At 47.3% G+C, this 21,507-nt stretch overlaps 1 long non-coding RNA gene and 1 pseudogene across 3 annotated transcripts; one reads left to right on the top strand and one right to left on the bottom strand.

Moving 5' to 3' along the window:
- Positions 1-69: 69 nt before the first annotated feature.
- On the bottom strand, positions 70-21,300 carry LOC118379867 (ferritin, heavy subunit-like; annotated as a pseudogene). The gene is made up of 5 exons (XR_008104397.1): positions 21,142-21,300; positions 11,203-11,308; positions 6,661-6,807; positions 4,067-4,192; positions 70-965 (listed from the first exon to the last, which is right to left on the bottom strand). The product of XR_008104397.1 is annotated as a ferritin, heavy subunit-like (transcript).
- LOC127919903 (uncharacterized) lies at positions 14,637-16,503 on the top strand. Of its 2 annotated transcripts, XR_008104398.1 has the most exons (5): positions 14,637-14,784; positions 14,917-15,249; positions 15,295-15,384; positions 15,824-15,934; positions 16,297-16,503. It is a non-coding gene; the product is annotated as an uncharacterized LOC127919903 (long non-coding RNA). The 2 variants fall into 2 exon arrangements; XR_008104399.1 differs by lacking the exons at positions 15,824-15,934; positions 16,297-16,503 and adding an exon at positions 15,430-15,653.
- Positions 21,301-21,507: the final 207 nt, after the last annotated feature.

Below are 21,507 nucleotides of genomic sequence, written 5' to 3'. Positions count from 1 at the left end.
TCCAACACTCTAACCACTGGGCTATGAACATCTGACCCTCCTGATACTGACACAGTCAACACACACACAGTGATTCAAATGTTTATCATCATATCATCACCTTACAATGGATAAGAGACACAGACCAAATTCCAAAAATATAGACATAATTTCATTAAAATGGATTAATTAATGAACTGTGGAGAAATAATAGAATGGAAAGGGTATTTTAAATAACGTCTTTCCTACAATCACTCAATATTGGCTTCACAAATTAAATATGAAACGCAGTAGAGACAAACAAAAACAGAAGTTACGTGGTACTACTCACCACAGTCTCACTTTTAAACTCCACCAAGCTACGAGATATCTCTAGGGAACAGTCAAGTCTTTATTTTGGCAAAACATGTCAATTGTAACGGACACATAGTGTAGGTAAACATAGGAAAAATATAGCCTGGTCCCAGATCTGTTTGTGCTGAAATGTGTCAAGCCAAACTGAATGACAAGGAGTTGGTATGATAGCACAAACAGCCTGGAAGTCAGCTTCGGGAGATCATAGAAAAAGTAAATCCCGATATAGAGCAGTCATGTAAATAGAGCAAATAGAGTAAATAGAGCAATGGCTAGAAGATTACCAGTCGTAAGGACAGACCAAACATGAAAAATTGACCAGCAGGCGGGAAAATGGGTTGTGTCACAAAACGGGCTGAAACTGTGAGGTACTACAATCTGAATTTATCCAATAAGAAATGGCCGTTTCCTGTTTCAACGTATTTTGCTACAGTGTGCCCTAATGAACACGACCCTAGTAAAAGACGGGATGTTCAGCCGCTACTCCTTCCCCAGGGTGTGTTTGTCGAAGAGGTACTCTGCCATGCCGTTCTGAGGGCACCCATGCGACGCAGGTTGGTGACCCAGTCACTCAGCTCCTTGATAGACTTGACCTGCTCATCCAGATAGTGGGTCTCTATGAAGTCACACATCTGAGGGAGGAAAGGTTTTTGTTTCGGTCATTAGGAAAGAGATAAAATCTCAGAACAGACACTGGGTTTTTTCCCTGACACAGATTAAGCATCCAGGCTATAAACAGCAGGGTTGGAGTCCATTCCGTTTAAATTCCAGCCAATTAAGGAAGAACACTGAAATTTCAATTCCAATTCTCTTCAATGAGGAAAATATATAATGGCGTATTTTAAACACATATTTTGTACATAAAGTTGCTGCTACCGTCTCTTATGACCAAAAAGAGCTGCTGGAAATCAGAACAGCAATCGCCTCACCTCGAACTGGACAAAGATTCTTTTTTTAATGAGTCCCATGCAAAGGATATACTGCTTCCCGGAGACCAGGTCCAAATCCCCGTCATTCGCGTGAAGAAAAGACGGGAGATACAGAGGGCAAAGGTCGAGGTGCCTTGTGAGGATTCGGAGGTGACTGAGTGAATCACCACTACCATCGGTTCTATTGGCCACTGGAGAATAAACTAGATATCCGGCCGAGACTAGCCTAACAACGGGACATTAACAACTGTAACAACTTATGTTTCACCGATCATCACTGGCTGAACGACGACACAGATAATATAGAGCTGGCTGCGTTTTCCGTGCATCGGCAGGACAGAGCAGCTACGTCTGGTAGGGCGAGTGGTGGGAGTGTGTGTCACATGTGCAACCAGATGAAGAAAAAAAACTCTAGGCTTTACTCCACACACAGACACGTACAAAGTTTTCCTCCATTTGGCAAATCTGACCATAATTCCATCCTCCTGATTCCTCCTTACAAGCAAAAACTAAAAGCAGGAAGTACCTGTGACTTACTCAATATGGAAGTGGTCAGATGACGAGGATGCTACTCTACTGGACTGTTTTGCAGCACTGACTGGAATATGTTCCCTGATTCATCCAATGGCAGTGAGGAGTACACCACCTCAGTCATTGGCTTCATCAATAAGTGCATCAAGGACTTCATCCTCACAGTGACTGTACGTACATATCCCAACCAGAAGCCATGGATTACAGGCAACATCCGCATCCAGCTAAAGGCTAGAGCTGCCACTTTCAAGGAGTGGGACACTAATCCGAACAGAAATCCAACAAACCAAACAGGCGGCAAAGCGTCAATACAATCCTACTACCGATGTGGTCAACATTCACAAGTCCGCGGGGCCTGACGGATTACCAGGGCGTGTACTCAGAGCATGTGCGGACCAAGTGGCAAATGTCTTCACTGACATTTTCAACCTCTCCCTGATCAAGTCTGTAATACCTACATGTTTCAAGCAGACCATTATAGTCCCTGTACCGAAGAATGTAGGTAACCTGCCTAAATGACTACACTCAACGTCGGTAGCTATGAAGTGCTTTCAAAGGCTGGTCATGGTTCACATCAACACCATCATCCCAGAAACCCTAGACCCCACTCCAATTCTCATACCACCCCAACAGATCCACAGATTACGCAATCTCAATCGCACTCCACACTGCCCTTTTCCACCTGGACAAAAGGAACACCTATGTGAGAATGCTGTTCATTGACCACAGCTCAGCGATCAACACCAGTTCCCACAAAGCTCATCAAGCTAAAGACTCTGATACTAAACACCTCCCTCTGCATCTGAATACTGGACTTCCTGACGGGCCGCCCCCAGGTGGTAAGGGTAGGCAACAACACATCTGCCACGCTGCTCCTCAACACCGGGGACCCTCAGGGGTGTGTGCTTAGTCCCCTCCTGTACTCCCAGTTCACCCACGACTTCGTGGCCTGGCTCAAGTCCAACACCCTCATTAAGTTTGCTGACAACACCAGTGGTAGGCCTGATCACCGACAACGATGAGACAGCCTATAGGGAGGTCAGAGACCTGGCAGTGTGGTGCCAGGACAACAACTTCTCCCTCAATGCGAGCAAGACAAAGGACCTGATCGTGGACTGTCGGAAAATGAGGGCAGAACAGGCCGGGTCGGAGCGGGTCAAGAGTTTTAAGTTCTTTGGTGTCAACATCACCAACGAACTTCTGTTGGTCCTTCTGTGGCACAGTTGGTAGAGCATGGCGCTTGTAACGCCAGGGTAGTGGGTTCGATTCCCGGGACCACCCATACGTAGAATGTATGCACACATGACTGTAAGTCGCTTTGGATAAAAGCATCTGCTAAATGGCATATATTATATTATTATTATATATTAACTATCATGGTCCAAACACATCAAGACAGTCGTGAACAGGGCAAGACAAAACCTTTTCCCCCTCAGGAGATTGAAAATATTTGGCATTGGCCCCAGGATCCTCAAGAAATTCTACAGCTGGACCAGTTGCCTGGTATGGCAACTGCTCGGCACCCGACCGCATGGCGCTACAGAGGGTAGTAGTGTGTATGGCCCAATACATCACTGGGCCAAGCTCCTGCAATCCAGGACCTCTACACCAGGCGGTGTCAGAGGAAGGCCCAAAACATTTTCAAAGACTCCAGTCATCCAAGTCATAGACTGTTCTCTCTGCTACCGCACGGCAAGCAGTACCGAAGCACCAAGTCTAGGTCCAAAAGGCTCCTTAACAGCTTCTACCCCCAGGCCATAAGACTCCTGAACAATTAATCAGATGGCCAACCAGACTATTTACATTGACCCTCTTTCGTTTTTTACTCTGCTGCTACTTGTTGTTTATTTTCCCCTACCTACATGTACAAATTACCTCTACTAACTTGCACATATTGACTCGGTTACGGTACCCCCTGTCTATAGCCTCGTTATTGTTATGTAATCTTACTTTAGTTTATTTAGTAAATATTTTATTAACTCTATTTCTTGAACTGCATTGTTGTTTAAGGGCTTGTAAAGTAAGCATTTCACGGTAAGGTCTACACCTGTTATATTCGGCGCATGTGACAAATATAATTTGATTTGAAATGTGGAATCGGAATTTAGTTTACTTTCTGAATGGACTCGAATTAAAATGGAATTGACCCCAACCCTGCTAAAAAGCATGCTCACAAGAGAACCTTACTTGAAAATTGAAAGTTATTTTTAGTCTGTGACTAATGAATTAATTGGTGTCCTGGAAACTGTCCCCGTGAACTGTGTTTAACTCACGTGCGGGTCATTGCGCTCTACGGCTACTTTGTGCAGGTCCAGTAGAGACTGGTTGACACTCTTCTCCAGCTGTAGGGCACACTCCAAGGCCTCCAACCCACTGCCCCACTCATCTCTGTCAGGTTTCTGAAACATACAGAGAAAAAGTTGATTCTAATTATGAATATCCATGAATCAAACTGCCAGAGCCCATTAATATGTTGAACCTATCAATCAATCAATCAATCAATCAATCAATCAATCTCTTTATTGTCCCAATTAGGAAGTGTGTGTAGTGCAGTCAGTGTTCAGCACTAAACACAGCATTAACAACAGGGACCATGCAACAGATACACACATATGATAAATCAATAATGAGATCGGGACGCACCCTGTTAGTGGGGACGCACCCTGTTAGTGGGGACGCACCCTGTTAGTGGGGACGCACCATGTTAGTGGTGACGCACCCTGTTAGTGGCGACGCACCCTGTTAGTGGGGACGCACCCTGTTAGTGGGGACGCACCCTGTTAGTGGGGACGCACCCTGTTAGTGGGGACGCACCCTGTTAGTGGGGACGCACCCTGTTAGTGGGGACGCACCCTGTTAGTGGAGACGCACCCTGTTAGTGGGGACGCACCCTGTTAGTGGGGACGCACCCTGTTAGTGGAGACGCACCCTGTTAGTGGGGACGCACCCTGTTAGTGGGGACGCACCCTGTTAGTGGCGACGCACCCTGTTAGTGGGGACGCACCCTGTTAGTGGAGACGCACCCTGTTAGTGGGGACGCACCCTGTTAGTGGGGACGCACCCTGTTAGTGGGGACGCACACTGTTAGTGGGGACGCACCCTGTTAGTGGAGACGCACCCTGTTAGTGGGGACGCACCCTGTTAGTGGGGACGCACCCTGTTAGTGGAGACGCACCCTGTTAGTGGGGACGCACCCTGTTAGTGGAGACGCACCCTGTTAGTGGGGACGCACCCTGTTAGTGGGGACGCACCCTGTTAGTGGGGACGCACACTGTTAGTGGGGACGCACCCTGTTAGTGGGGACGCACCCTGTTAGTGGAGACGCACCCTGTTAGTGGCGACGCACCCTGTTAGTGGAGACGCACCCTGTTAGTGGAGACGCACCCTGTTAGTGGGGACGCACCCTGTTAGTGGGGACGCACCCTGTTAGTGGAGACGCACCCTGTTAGTGGGGACGCACCCTGTTAGTGGCGACGCACCCTGTTAGTGGGGACGCACCCTGTTAGTGGGGACGCACCCTGTTAGTGGGGACGCACCCTGTTAGTGGGGACGCACCCTGTTAGTGGGGACGCACCCTGTTAGTGGAGACGCACCCTGTTAGTGGAGACGCACCCTGTTAGTGGGGACGCACCCTGTTAGTGGGGACGCACCCTGTTAGTGGGGACGCACCCTGTTAGTGGGGACGCACCCTGTTAGTGGCGACGCACCCTGTTAGTGGCGACGCACCCTGTTAGTGGGGACGCACCCTGTTAGTGGGGACGCACCCTGTTAGTGGGGACGCACCCTGTTAGTGGGGACGCACCCTGTTAGTGGGGACGCACCCTGTTAGTGGGGACGCACCCTGTTAGTGGGGACGCACCCTGTTAGTGGGGACGCACCCTGTTAGTGGGGACGCACCCTGTTAGTGGGGACGCACCCTGTTAGTGGAGACGCACCCTGTTAGTGGCGACGCACCCTGTTAGTGGCGACGCACCCTGTTAGTGGGGACGCACCCTGTTAGTGGAGACGCACCCTGTTAGTGGGGACGCACCCTGTTAGTGGGGACGCACCCTGTTAGTGGAGACGCACCCTGTTAGTGGGGACGCACCCTGTTAGTGGGGACGCACCCTGTTAGTGGGGACGCACCCTGTTAGTGGCGACGCACCCTGTTAGTGGCGACGCACCCTGTTAGTGGGGACGCACCCTGTTAGTGGCAACGCACCCTGTTAGTGGGGACGCACCCTGTTAGTGGGGACGCACCCTGTTAGTGGGGACGCACCCTGTTAGTGGAGACGCACCCTGTTAGTGGGGACGCACCCTGTTAGTGGGGACGCACCCTGTTAGTGGGGACGCACCCTGTTAGTGGGGACGCACCCTGTTAGTGGGGACGCACCCTGTTAGTGGGGACGCACCCTGTTAGTGGGGACGCACCCTGTTAGTGGCGACGCACCCTGTTAGTGGGGACGCACCCTGTTAGTGGAGACGCACCCTGTTAGTGGGGACGCACCCTGTTAGTGGAGACGCACCCTGTTAGTGGAGACGCACCCTGTTAGTGGAGACGCACCCTGTTAGTGGGGACGCACCCTGTTAGTGGGGACGCACCCTGTTAGTGGCGACGCACCCTGTTAGTGGCGACGCACCCTGTTAGTGGCGACGCACCCTGTTAGTGGGGACGCACCCTGTTAGTGGCGACGCACCCTATTAGTGGCAACGCACCCTGTTAGTGGCGACGCACCCTGTTAGTGGCGACGCACCCTGTTAGTGGCATATATTCTGTGGACTTAAATGTTCAGACAAGAGAAGGCAAAATGGCCGCTAGTCTAATCAATATGAAGCCCTGTATAAGGTAACATAACCCCCTCGGGGGGGCTGCTGAGTTTATTTATACCTTGATGTCCTGGAGAAAGATGCGTCCTCCTCTCTGGTTCTGTTGACTCATCAGTTTCTCAGCATGCTCCTTCTCCTCCTTGGACTGAGTCAGGAAGAACTTGGAAAAGTTGGGAAGGGATTTGTCGTCTCTGTCAAAGTAGTAGCCCTAGGAGACAAAAACACGTACAAGACAAAAGTGGAAGTGTCACGAACAACTGTCAACTGGCCAACACCATCCTGCAGAACTTTGAGTTGTAGTTTGCCTGTGTGAAATGTTCTATAGTTAATATAGTTCATGATTAGATATAGTCTAAATTTAACTCATGTCTCCCTGTGCTAGAGATGTAAAGAGCAAACATGAGAATTGATCCAATTTCTCATTCGACTTGCGATCCAATCCCAAATTGAACCCATTCTCTTTTGGCACTATTTAAGTACAGGGAAGAAACAGCAATGTCTTGCTATGGACATGCATTGCTATATTCACTGTGTTTAAATAATAGACCAGACAAATATATATTAATTATGAGAGACAAACAGCTCTATTGGTCTCACCATAGACAGGTAAGGGTCTAGCAGGTGGATAACTCACCATAGACAGGTAAGGGTCCAGCAGGTGGATAACTCACCATAGACAGGTAAGGGTCTAGCAGGTGGATAACTCACCATAGACAGGTAAGGGTCCAGCAGGTGGATAACTCACCATAGACAGGTAAGGGTCCAGCAGGTGGATAACTCACCATAGACAGGTAAGGGTCCAGCAGGTGGATAACTCACCATAGACAGGTAAGGGTCTAGCAGGTGGATAACTCACCATAGACAGGTAAGGGTCTAGCAGGTGGATAACTCACCATAGACAGGTAAGGGTCTAGCAGGTGGATAACTCACCATAGACAGGTAAGGGTCCAGCAGGTGGATAACTCACCATAGACAGGTAAGGGTCTAGCAGGTGGATAACTCACCATAGACAGGTAAGGGTCGAGCAGGTGGATAACTCACTATAGACAGGTAAGGGTCTAGCAGGTGGATAACTCACCATAGACAGGTAAGGGTCTAGCAGGTGGATAACTCACCATAGACAGGTAAGGGTCTAGCAGGTGGATAACTCACCATAGACAGGTAAGGGTCTAGCAGGTGGATAACTCACCATAGACAGGTAAGGGTCTAGCAGGTGGATAACTCACCATAGACAGGTAAGGGTCCAGCAGGTGGATAACTCACCATAGACAGGTAAGGGTCTAGCAGGTGGATAACTATTGGTCTCACCATAGACAGGTAAGGGTACAGCAGGTAGATAACTCACCATAGACAGGTAAGGGTCTAGCAGGTGGATAACTCACCATAGACAGGTAAGGGTCTAGCAGGTGGATAACTCACCATAGACAGGTAAGGGTCTAGAAGGTGGATAACTCACCATAGACAGGTAAGGGTCCAGCAGGTGGATAACTCACCATAGACAGGTAAGGGTCTAGCAGGTGGATAACTATTGGTCTCACCACAGACAGGTAAGGGTCTAGAAGGTGGATAACTCACCATAGACAGGTAAGGGTCCAGCAGGTGGATAACTCACCATAGACAGGTAAGGGTCCAGCAGGTGGATAACTCACCATAGACAGGTAAGGGTCCAGCAGGTGGATAACTCACCATAGACAGGTAAGGGTCTAGCAGGTGGATAACTCACCATAGACAGGTTAGGGTCTAGCAGGTGGATAACTCACCATAGACAGGTAAGGGTCTAGCAGGTGGATAACTCACCATAGACAGGTAAGGGTCTAGCAGGTGGATAACTCACCATAGACAGGTAAGGGTCGAGCAGGTGGATAACTCACCATAGACAGGTAAGGGTCGAGCAGGTGGATAACTCACCATAGACAGGTAAGGGTCTAGCAGGTGGATAACTCACCATAGACAGGTAAGGGTCGAGCAGGTGGATAACTCACCATTGACAGGTAAGGGTCCAGCAGGTGGATAACTCACCATAGACAGGTAAGGGTCTAGCAGGTAGATAACTCACCATAGACAGGTAAGGGTCCAGCAGGTGGATAACTCACCATAGACAGGTAAGGGTCCAGCAGGTGGATAACTCACCATAGACAGGTAAGGGTCTAGAAGGTGGATAACTCACCATAGACAGGTAAGGGTCTAGCAGGTGGATAACTATTGGTCTCACCATAGACAGGTAAGGGTCCAGCAGGTGGATAACTCACCATAGACAGGTAAGGGTCTAGCAGGTAGATAACTCACCATAGACAGGTAAGGGTCTAGCAGGTGGATAACTCACCATAGACAGGTAAGGGTCTAGCAGGTAGATAACTCACCATAGACAGGTAAGGGTCTAGCAGGTGGATAACTATTGGTCTCACCATAGACAGGTAAGGGTCCAGCAGGTGGATAACTCACCATAGACAGGTAAGGGTCTAGCAGGTAGATAACTCACCATAGACAGGTAAGGGTCCAGCAGGTGGATAACTCACCATAGACAGGTAAGGGTCCAGCAGGTGGATAACTCACCATAGACAGGTAAGGGTCTAGCAGGTAGATAACTCACCATAGACAGGTAAGGGTCCAGCAGGTGGATAACTCACCATAGACAGGTAAGGGTCCAGCAGGTGGATAACTCACCATAGACAGGTAAGGGTCTAGAAGGTGGATAACTCACCATAGACAGGTAAGGGTCTAGCAGGTGGATAACTATTGGTCTCACCATAGACAGGTAAGGGTCTAGCAGGTGGATAACTCACCATAGACAGGTAAGGGTCTATAGCAGGTGGATAACTCACCATAGACAGGTAAGGGTCCAGCAGGTGGATAACTCACCATTGACAGGTAAGGGTCCAGCAGGTGGATAACTCACCATAGACAGGTAAGGGTCTAGCAGGTGGATAACTCACCATAGACAGGTAAGGGTCCAGCAGGTGGATAACTCACCATAGACAGGTAAGGGTCTAGCAGGTGGATAACTCACCATAGACAGGTAAGGGTCCAGCAGGTGGATAACTCACCATAGACAGGTAAGGGTCTAGCAGGTGGATAACTATTGGTCTCACCATAGACAGGTAAGGGTCTAGCAGGTGGATAACTCACCATAGACAGGTAAGGGTCTAGCAGGTGGATAACTCACCATAGACAGGTAAGGGTCCAGCAGGTGGATAACTCACCATTGACAGGTAAGGGTCCAGCAGGTGGATAACTCACCATAGACAGGTAAGGGTCTAGCAGGTGGATAACTCACCATAGACAGGTAAGGGTCTAGCAGGTAGATAACTCACCATAGACAGGTAAGGGTCTAGCAGGTGGATAACTATTGGTCTCACCATAGACAGGTAAGGGTCCAGCAGGTGGATAACTCACCATAGACAGGTAAGGGTCTAGCAGGTAGATAACTCACCATAGACAGGTAAGGGTCGAGCAGGTGGATAACTCACCATAGACAGGTAAGGGTCCAGCAGGTGGATAACTCACCATAGACAGGTAAGGGTCTAGCAGGTAGATAACTCACCATAGACAGGTAAGGGTCCAGCAGGTGGATAACTCACCATAGACAGGTAAGGGTCCAGCAGGTGGATAACTCACCATAGACAGGTAAGGGTCTAGAAGGTGGATAACTCACCATAGACAGGTAAGGGTCTAGCAGGTGGATAACTATTGGTCTCACCATAGACAGGTAAGGGTCTAGCAGGTGGATACCTCACCATAGACAGGTAAGGGTCTATAGCAGGTGGATAACTCACCATAGACAGGTAAGGGTCCAGCAGGTGGATAACTCACCATTGACAGGTAAGGGTCCAGCAGGTGGATAACTCACCATAGACAGGTAAGGGTCTAGCAGGTGGATAACTCACCATAGACAGGTAAGGGTCCAGCAGGTGGATAACTCACCATAGACAGGTAAGGGTCCAGCAGGTGGATAACTCACCATAGACAGGTAAGGGTCCAGCAGGTGGATAACTCACCATAGACAGGTAAGGGTCTAGCAGGTGGATAACTATTGGTCTCACCATAGACAGGTAAGGGTCTAGCAGGTGGATAACTCACCATAGACAGGTAAGGGTCTAGCAGGTGGATAACTCACCATAGACAGGTAAGGGTCCAGCAGGTGGATAACTCACCATTGACAGGTAAGGGTCCAGCAGGTGGATAACTCACCATAGACAGGTAAGGGTCTAGCAGGTGGATAACTCACCATAGACAGGTAAGGGTCCAGCAGGTGGATAACTCACCATAGACAGGTAAGGGTCCAGCAGGTGGATAACTCACCATAGACAGGTAAGGGTCTAGCAGGTGGATAACTATTGGTCTCACCATAGACAGGTAAGGGTCTAGCAGGTGGATAACTCACCATTGACAGGTAAGGGTCCAGCAGGTGGATAACTCACCATAGACAGGTAAGGGTCTAGCAGGTGGATAACTCACCATAGACAGGTAAGGGTCTAGCAGGTGGATAACTCACCATAGACAGGTAAGGGTCTAGCAGGTGGATAACTCACCATAGACAGGTAAGGGTCTAGCAGGTGGATAACTCACCATAGACAGGTAAGGGTCTAGCAGGTAGATAACTCACCATAGACAGGTATACATAAGAAGCATACAGTTCCAGGTTGATCTGCCTGTTGATGGCAGCCTCACATTCCGGGTGGAAGTTCTGTCGCACCTGGGATGTCATGGTTCTGGAAAGAGAGACAGAGGCAGGCAGACAGACAGACAGGCAGACAGACAGACAGGCAGACAGGCAGACAGACAGACAGACAGGCAGGCAGGCAGACAGACAGGCGACAATTATCAGCAACCATCACTCCTGTGTTCCAATGGCACGTTGTGTTAGCTAATCCAAGTTCATCATTTTAAAAGGCTAATTGATCATTAGAAAACACTTTTGCAATTATGTTAGCACAGCTGAAAACTGTTGTTCTCATTAAAGAAGCAATACAACTGTCTAGTTGAGTATCTGGAGCATCAGCATTTGTGGATTTGATTACAGGCTCAAAATGGCAGGAAACAAAGATCTTTCTTCTGAAACTCGTCAGTCTATTCTTGTTCTGAGAAATGGAGGCTTTTGTGAGATCTCATACAGCGCTGTGTACTACTCCCTTCACAGAACAGCGCAAACTGTCTCTAACAAGAATAGAAAGAGGAGTGGGAGGCCCCGGTGCACAACTGAGCAAGAGGACAAGTACATTAGAGTGTCTAGTTTGAGAAACAGACGCCTCACAAGTCCTCAACTGGCAGCTTCATTAAATAGTAACCGCAAAACACAAGTCTCAACATCAACAGTGAAGAGGCGAATCCGGGATGCTGACCTTCTAGGCAGAGTTGCAAAGAAAAAACCATATCTCAGACTGGCCAATAAAAATAAAAGATTAGGATGGGCAAAAGAACACAGACACTGGACAGAGGAAGATTGGGAAAAAAAGTGTTATGGACAGACGAATCTAAGTTTGAGGTGTTCGGATCACAAAGAAGAAAATTCGGGAGATACAGAAAAAATGAAAAGATGCTGGAGGAGTGAACCATCTGTCAAGCATGGTGGAGGCAATGTGATGGTCTGGGGGTGCTTTGGTGGTGGTAAAGTGGGAGATTTGTACAGGGTCAAAGGGATCTTGAAGAAGGAAGGCTAACACCATGCCATAGCCTGTGGACGACGCTGAATTGGAGCCAATTTCCTCCTACAACAGGACAATGACCCAAAGCACAGCTCCAAACTATGTAAGAGCTATGTAGGGAAGAAGCAGTCAGCTGGTATTCTGTCTATAATGGAGTGGCCAGCAGAGTCACCAGATCTCAACCCTATTGAGCTGTTGTGGGAGCAGCTTGATCGTATGGTACGTAAGAAGGGCCCATCAAGCCAATCCAATTTGTGGGAGGGGCTTCCGGAAACATGGGGTGAAATCTCTTCAGATTCGTGATGGGCATTCTGGCTATTTTCAGAGAGCCAGTTCGTTCGGCTCAGCTCACCAAAAAGCGTCGGCTCTTTTGGCTCCCAAACGGCTCTTTAATTTTTTTATTTTTTTTGTGTGTATTTTTTCAAGTATTTTTCAAGTCAGTTTGCGATATTTTGACTATGATTGGTGTTAAAACAATTCTAATTAATTTATTACATGAAATCATACTCTACCTTAACCACAATGTATTTAAAAATGCTGTGGTTTGTTATGGAAAAGAACACTGTGAAACATTTGCATTTAAAGTATAACTTTTTAATGTATATAAACAAAGTGTATATATATATATTATATTCCATTCGGTGTATCTTCCTGGCCGTTGATGAACATAGGGTGTCCATCAACTCTGTCACATGTCCTGTGGTTACATTTCTCTCTGGCGGCTGGCTGTGATTGGCTGCAGACCCTTACACAGGAGTATCATTTGTGAGGCTGTCACATAGCTGAAAAGAGAGAACAGGTAACTTATTAGTTCAGGTTCATGTTTTTGTCTACTGATACTACATTATCATCTACTGCTCGTATACATATATAATACTGGATTAAATAGTGATGTAGTAATAAGTGCTTACTGTACCTCTCTCCGCTGATCTCCACAGTGACCTGCTCAAAGGGTTGCAGGACTCTGCACACCTCGTCCACCACCTCCCGTTCCTCTTGGGTCAGAGCATCAACAGGACTCTGCACACCTCGTCCACCACCTCCCGTTCCTCTTGGGTCAGAGCATCAACAGGACTCTGCACACCTCCTCCACCACCTCCCGTTCCTCTTGGGTCAGAGCATCAACAGGACTCTGCACACCTCCTCCTCCACCTCCCGTTCCTCTTGGGTCAGAGCATCAACAGGACTCTGCACACCTCCTCCACCACCTCCCATTATTCCTCTTGGGTCAGAGCATCAACAGGACTCTGCACACCTCGTCCACCACCTCCCGTTCCTCTTGGGTCAGAGCATCAACAGGGCTCTGCACACCTCCTCCTCCACCTCCCATTCCTCTTGGGTCAGAGCATCAACAGGCGCATTGACAATGGCCAGGGTAGAGATGATGTCATCCTTTGACTCAAGAAACCACTTCATCATATAAAACGTTGAATTCCACCTTGTAGTCTTGTTTAGTCTTGTTTAGGCCTCAGCTCAGGCATCTCCCATCTAGCATTGTGTAGACGATTAGTTTTTCAGCACCTACTGTGCTCTTGTGGAAATATTCCACAGCTACTTTCACTTTGTCCAGAGTGGGCTTCATCACCCCCAGAGCATCTCTTACAATCAGGATGATTGTGTGGGGAAGACATGGATGATGGGTCCATTTTAACATATTCATGGCTTTGGTTATGTTCGCTGCATTGTCGCTAAGACAACAGACCACTTTTCCATCTCACTTGCCATTCTCTGGCCACTCTCAACAGTTCCTCTTCCAAGTTCTCTGAGGTGAGTCTGTCGCTGAACTCAAAAGCAGTCCAGAAGACCGCTTGACATCAAACCATCTTCAATGAAGTGACATGTAACAGACATGTCAGAAGTGGTTACCCCTGATGTCCAGCAGTCAGTGGTAAGACAAACTGCAGTAGCTTTTTGGACTCCTTCCCACACTGAAGCCTGTGTGTTCTCGTACTGTTGTGGAATAAGTGATTTTGAAAGGAGTTTCCTGTTTGGAATTGTGTACATTGGATTTAGTCCTCCACGATCGAAAATGGCTGGAAATCGGTGGCAATCATTTTAGCCAATTGCAATATCCATTTGGCCTTGTTTTGCTACAGACATGGACTTTGGCATAAACTGGTCCATAGAAGACTGCGTTGGGAGTAGGCCACATCTCCACGATAGGTCTCCTATCACTGGCAGGCCTACTTGACTGAGTGGATACATCACCACGATAGGTCTCCTATCACTGGCAGGCCTACTTGACTGAGTGGATACATCACCACGTGTGGAGGTTCTGGCTCCACCACTATCACTAGCAGGCCTACTTGACTGAGTGGATACATCTCCACGTGTGGAGGTTCTGGCTCCACCACTATCACTAGCAGGCCTACTTGACTGAGTGGATAGATCTCCACCACTATCACTAGCAGGTCTAGTTGACTGAGTGGATACATCTCCACGTGTGGAGGTTCTGGCTCCACCACTATCACTAGCAGGTCTAGTTGACTGAGTGGATACATCTCCACGTGTGGAGGTTCTGGCTCCACCACTATCACTAGCAGGTCTAGTTGACTGAGTGGATATATCTCCACGTGTGGAGGTTCTGGCTCCACCACTATCACTAGCAGGTCTAGTTGACTGAGTGGATACATCTCCACGTGTGGAGGTTCTGGCTCCACCACTATCACTAGTAGGTCTACTTGACTGAGTGGATACATCTCCACGTGTGGAGGTTCTGGCTCCACCACTATCACTAGCAGGTCTAGTTGACTGAGTGGATACATCTCCACGTGTGGAGGTTCTGGCTCCACCACTATCACTAGTAGGTCTAGTTGACTGAGTGGATACATCTCCACGTGTGGAGGTTCTGGCTCCACCACTATCACTAGCAGGTCTAGTTGACTGAGTGGATACATCTCCACCACTATCACTAGCAGGTCTAGTTGACTGAGTGGATACATCTCCACCACTATCACTAGCAGGTCTAGTTGACTGAGTGGATACATCTCCACCACTATCACTAGCAGGTCTAGTTGACTGAGTGGATACATCTCCACCACTATCACTAGTAGGTCTAGTTGACTGAGTGGATACATCTCCACCACTATCACTAGCAGGTCTAGTTGACTGAGTGGATACATCTCCACCACTATCACTAGCAGGTCTAGTTGACTGAGTGGATACATCTCCACCACTATCACTAGTAGGTCTAGTTGACTGAGTGGATACATCTCCACCACTATCACTAGCAGGTCTAGTTGACTGAGTGGATACATCTCCACCACTATCACTAGTAGGTCTAGTTGACTGAGTGGATACATCTCCACGATAGGTCTCCTATCACTAGTAGGTCTAGTTGACTGAGTGGATACATCACCACGATAGGTCTCCTATCACTGGCAGGCCTACTTGACTGAGTGGATACATCACCACGTGTGGAGGTTCTGGCTCCACCACTATCACTAGCAGGCCTACTTGACTGAGTGGATACATCTCCACGTGTGGAGGTTCTGGCTCCACCACTATCACTAGCAGGCCTACTTGACTGAGTGGATACATCTCCACGTGTGGAGGTTCTGGCTCCACCACTATCACTAGTAGGTCTAGTTGACTGAGTGGATAGATCTCCACCACTACCACTAGCAGGTCTAGTTGACTGAGTGGATACATCTCCACGTGTGGAGGTTCTGGCTCCACCACTATCACTAGTAGGTCTAGTTGACTGAGTGGATATATCTCCACGTGTGGAGGTTCTGGCTCCACCACTATCACTAGCAGGTCTAGTTGACTGAGTGGATACATCTCCACGTGTGGAGGTTCTGGCTCCACCACTATCACTAGTAGGCCTAGTTGACTGAGTGGATACATCTCCACCACTACCACTAGCAGGTCTAGTTGACTGAGTGGATACATCTCCACGTGTGGAGGTTCTGGCTCCACCACTATCACTAGCAGGCCTACTTGACTGAGTGGATACATCTCCACGTGTGGAGGTTCTGGCTCCACCACTATCACTAGTAGGTCTAGTTGACTGAGTGGATAGATCTCCACGATAGGTCTCCTATCACCAGTAGGTCTAGTTGACTGAGTGGATACATCTCCACGTGTGGAGGTGCTGGCTTCAGCACTATCACTAGCAGGTCTAGTTGACTGAGTGGATACATCTCCACGTGTGGAGGTTCTGGCTCCACCACTATCACTAGCAGGTCTACTTGACTGAGTGGATACATCTCCACGTGTGGAGGTTCTGGCTCCACCACTATCACTAGTAGGTCTACTTGACTGAGTGGATACATCTCCACGTGTGGAGGTTCTGGCTCCACCACTATCACTAGCAGGCCTACTTGACTGAGTGGATACATCTCCACGTGTGGAGGTTCTGGCTCCACCACTATCACTAGCAGGCCTACTTGACTGAGTGGATACATCTCCACGTGTGGAGGTTCTGGCTCCACCACTATCACTAGCAGGTCTACTTGACTGAGTGGATACATCTCCACGTGTGGAGGTTCTGGCTCCACCACTATCACTAGTAGGTCTAGTTGACTGAGTGGATACATCTCCACGTGTGGAGGTTCTGGCTCCACCACTATCACTAGCAGGTCTAGTTGACTGAGTGGATACATCTCCACGTGTGGAGGTTCTGGCTCCACCACTATCACTAGTAGGCCTAGTTGACTGAGTGGATACATCTCCACCACTACCACTAGCAGGTCTAGTTGACTGAGTGGATACATCTCCACGTGTGGAGGTTCTGGCTCCACCACTATCACTAGCAGGTCTAGTTGACTGAGTGGATACATCTCCACGTGTGGAGGTTCTGGCTCCACCACTATCACTAGTAGGTCTAGTTGACTGAGTGGATACATCTCCACGTGTGGAGGTTCTGGCTCCACCACTATCACTAGTAGGTCTAGTTGACTGAGTGGATACATCTCCACGTGTGGAGGTTCTGGCTCCACCACTATCACTAGTAGGTCTAGTTGACTGAGTGGATACATCTCCACGTGTGGAGGTTCTGGCTCCACCACTATCACTAGTAGGTCTAGTTGACTGAGTGGATACATCTCCACGTGTGGAGGTTCTGGCTCCACCACTATCACTAGCAGGTCTAGTTGACTGAGTGGATACATCTCCACGTGTGGAGGTTCTGGCTCCACCACTATCACTAGCAGGTCTAGTTGACTGAGTGGATACATCTCCACGTGTGGAGGTTCTGGCTCCACCACTATCACTAGTAGGTCTAGTTGACTGAGTGGATACATCTCCACGTGTGGAGGTTCTGGCTCCACCACTATCACTAGCAGGTCTAGTTGACTGAGTGGATACATCTCCACGTGTGGAGGTTCTGGCTCCACCACTATCACTAGCAGGCCTACTTGACTGAGTGGATACATCTCCACGTGTGGAGGTGCTGGCTCCACCACTATCACTAGCAGGCCTACTTGACTGAGTGGATACATCTCCACGTGTGGAGGTTCTGGGTCCACCACTATCACTAGCAGGCCTACTTGACTGAGTGGATACATCTCCACGTGTGGAGGTGCTGGCTCCACCACTATCACTAGCAGGCCTACTTGACTGAGTGGATACATCTCCACGTGTGGAGGTGCTGGCTCCACCACTATCACTAGCAGGCCTACTTGACTGAGTGGATACATCTCCACGTGTGGAGGTGCTGGCTCCACCACTATCACTAGCAGGCCCGCTAGTTTCTGGAAGCTCCGCTACAGCTTCACAGTTGGGTGCACAGTTCACATATGCTGGTGTAGGTTGTGCGTGGAACCGGCTTTATATGAGATTTTGTTTTGGCAAATACTACACTGTGCTCTAACATAGTCTATATTATTAAAATGCATCCAAATGCTACTGTCCTTCCTCTCTCTCCTCAGCTGCTAAGTGTGTGACTGAGTGAGTTGGCTCGGCCCTCCCTCACACATCTTTGGCTCATTGGTTGACACTGCGTCTGACAGGAACAACAGGTGAGGCTGTTGTGCATTTAGGCCTATACCGTTTTCGTTCTTTCAAATAGTAAATTCTATTCATTTAATTTTTTTTTTTATTTTTAAAGATTTTTATTAAAAAAAAGATTTGGCTCTTCTGATAGGCGAGCCGGATCCCAACGTTCACTTACAAAAGCCGACTCGTTTGCGAACAACCCATTTCTACTTCAGACTACCTCAATGTAAGAGTATAACTTTAGGCCGTCCCCTCGCACATACCCGGGCGCGAACCAGGGACCCTCTGCACACATCAACAACAGTCACCCACGAAGCATCGTTACCCATCGCTCCACAAAAGCCGCGGCCCTTGCAGAGCAAAGGGGAACTACTACTTCAAGGTCTCAGAGTAAAGTGACGTCACCCGATTGAAACGCTATTTAGCGCGAACCACCGCTAACTAAGCTAGCCGTTTCACATCCGTTACAACAACAAATTGACAACTAGAACGCCAAAGATATGTAAGGCTGCAAATGGAGGATTCTTTGACAAAAGCACATTTTGAAGGACACTATTATTTCAATTAAAAACATTTATAACCGTGTCAACATCTTGATTATACAGTTTACATACACTTATGTTGTAGTCATTAAAACTATTTTTTCAACCACTCCACAAATGTCTTGTTAACAAACTATAGTTTTGGGAAGTCGGTTAGGACATCTACTTTGTGAATGACACAAGTATTTTGTCCAAAAATTGTTTACAGAGAGATTATTTCACTTATAATTCATGCTTGACATCATGGGAAAATCAAAAGAAATCAGCCAAGACTTCAGGAAAAAAATTGTAGACCTCCACAAGTCTGGTTCATCCTTGGGAGAAATTTCAAAACGCCTGAAAGTACCACGTTCATCTGTACAAACAATAGTACGGAAGTATAAACATCATGGGACCACGCAGCCGTCATACCTCACAGGAAGGAGACGCGTTCTGTCTCCTAGAGATGAACGTACTTTGGTGCGAAAAGTGCAAATCAATCCCAGAACAACAGCAAAGGACCTTGTGAAGATGCTGGAGGAAACAGGTACAAAAGTATCGATATCCACAATAAAAACGAGTCCTATATCGACATAACCTGAAAGCCAGCTGAGCGAGGAAGAAGCAACTGCTCCAAAACCGCCATAAAAAAGCCAGACTACGGTTTGCAACTGCACATGGGGACAAAGACTGTACTTTTTGGAGAAATGTCCTCTGGTCATGAAACAAAAATAGAACCGTTTGGCCATAATGACCATCGTTATGTTTGGAGGAAAAAGGGGGAGGCTTGCAAGCCAAAGAACACCATCCCAACCGTGAAGCACGGGGGTGGCAGCATCATGTTGTGGGGGTGCTTTGCTGCAGAAGGGACTAGTGCACTTCACAAAATAGATGGCATCACGAGGCAGGAACATTATGTGGATATATTGAAGCAACATCTCAAGACATCAGTCAGGAAGTTAAAGCTTGTTTGCAAATGGGTCTTCCAAATGGACAATGACCCCAAGCATACTTCCAATGTTGTGGCAAAATGGCTTAAGGACAACAAAGTCAAGGTATTGGAGTGGCCATCACAAAGCCCTGACCTCAATCCTATAGATCATTTGTGGCAGAACTGAAAAAGCGTGTGCGAGCAAGGAGGCCTACAAACCTGACTCAGTTACACCAGCTCTGTCAGGAGGAATGGGCCAAAATGCACCCAACTTATTGTGGGAAGCTTGTGGAAGGCTACCTGAAACGTTTGAACGAAGTTAAACCATTTAAAGGTAATGCTACCAAATACTAATTGAGTGTATGTAAACTCCTGACCCACTGGGAATGGGACGAAAGAAAAGATTCTCTACTATTATTCTGACATTTCACATTCTTAAAATAAAGTGGTGATCCTAACTGACCTAAGACAGGGAATTTTTACTAGGATTAAAATGTCAGGATTTGTGAAAAACGGAGTTTAAATTTGGCTCAGGTGTATGTAGACTTCCGACATCAACTGTATATACACACACATTTTGTGGGACGCGCTGTATATTGTACAATTCGACTGCGCGACAGACCAGACACTTACACACCATTTAATATTCAGCATACTCATGTTAGTATTAAACGTATCTACTTTTCTCAAACCATAAGATTAACGTGTGAAATAAATAGAGACATTATTTAGTTACAACACTGAAGAGGTTGATGAAGAACCTTACTACATGCACCGGGCAACGCAATATAAAGTAGGACAGGCAAAGTGATTTGTACTTGGAAAGTCAACTAATATATTTACTATAATCAACCATTTACATTTAAGTCATTTAGCAGACGCTCTTATCCAATCTCTTAGGATCCCCAGGCTGGGTCTCTCTCTTTTTTGAACAAAAAAAAAAAATACCAGATATATGTTGTAATTGAACAAAATAGTAAAGGTGGTCAATAACTGTCCGATAATACGGGACACTTTTGTTGCTAAACGAAAAGGCTGATCGTAGTAAAGGTTAGTATTTCCACTGAAATGACAAAACATGCTAATTGCTAAACCCGTTAGCGGACATTTTATTTTTTTACGACACCCCAAAATAAAATAACCCTAAAACATTGATGGCTTGATCACAAGATAACACTGTTGAAGGCAATATATTTCTTATTTCTTAAAACCCTGTTTGAATATGCCGGATAATACGGCGGTTTTACGTCGTCGTCCGTTAAAGAACAATAATAATGTTTTTGGAGAAACGGGTCGGATATTTTTGACGACGTTAAAACAACGTTTAGTTGGCTACTCATGACAAGGCGCTTATTAAACGGGACTCTCAAGGTTATTGTCGCGAACAGGTAAACGTCTAGTAGCAGAGCTGCAAAAAGTGGCCCGACAAATAAATGCAACGCATACAGCCTGGTAATAATAATAATATTATACAACTAGTCATGCAGGTATAAAACACCGTAAACTACCTCGGGAACGCTTTTTTTTTGCCGGTCGACTCCGTCCAAATGGTATCCACTTGCCCAGTTAAATAAAAGGTGAAATAAATAAAACGCTGTGTTGACTGGGTGACAGTGGTTTCTGACGGACTACGGCATCACGTACTAGTCAGCGTACACTTTTCAAAATAAAAGTCCTCAACACTTGCCAAAACATGTTCATTGTTGATCCTGTGTTGTCCCATCTCCATATTCAGAAATAAAACAGAATGTAGTGCTCGTTCACGCATATAAAACCACAATTCAATAAATGCATATCTAGAGCTCTCTAAATATTGGAGTCAGGAGGCAAAAACACAAGTGATTATATCTGTGAGCTACTTTATGTATGAGATA

The sequence above is a fragment of the Oncorhynchus keta genome, unplaced genomic scaffold, assembly GCF_023373465.1.
Source record: "Oncorhynchus keta strain PuntledgeMale-10-30-2019 unplaced genomic scaffold, Oket_V2 Un_contig_17847_pilon_pilon, whole genome shotgun sequence".
Lineage (NCBI taxonomy): Eukaryota > Metazoa > Chordata > Actinopteri > Salmoniformes > Salmonidae > Oncorhynchus > Oncorhynchus keta.
Note: the sequence above shows the minus strand (reverse complement) of the source record. Positions and strands in the feature narration are given on the sequence as shown.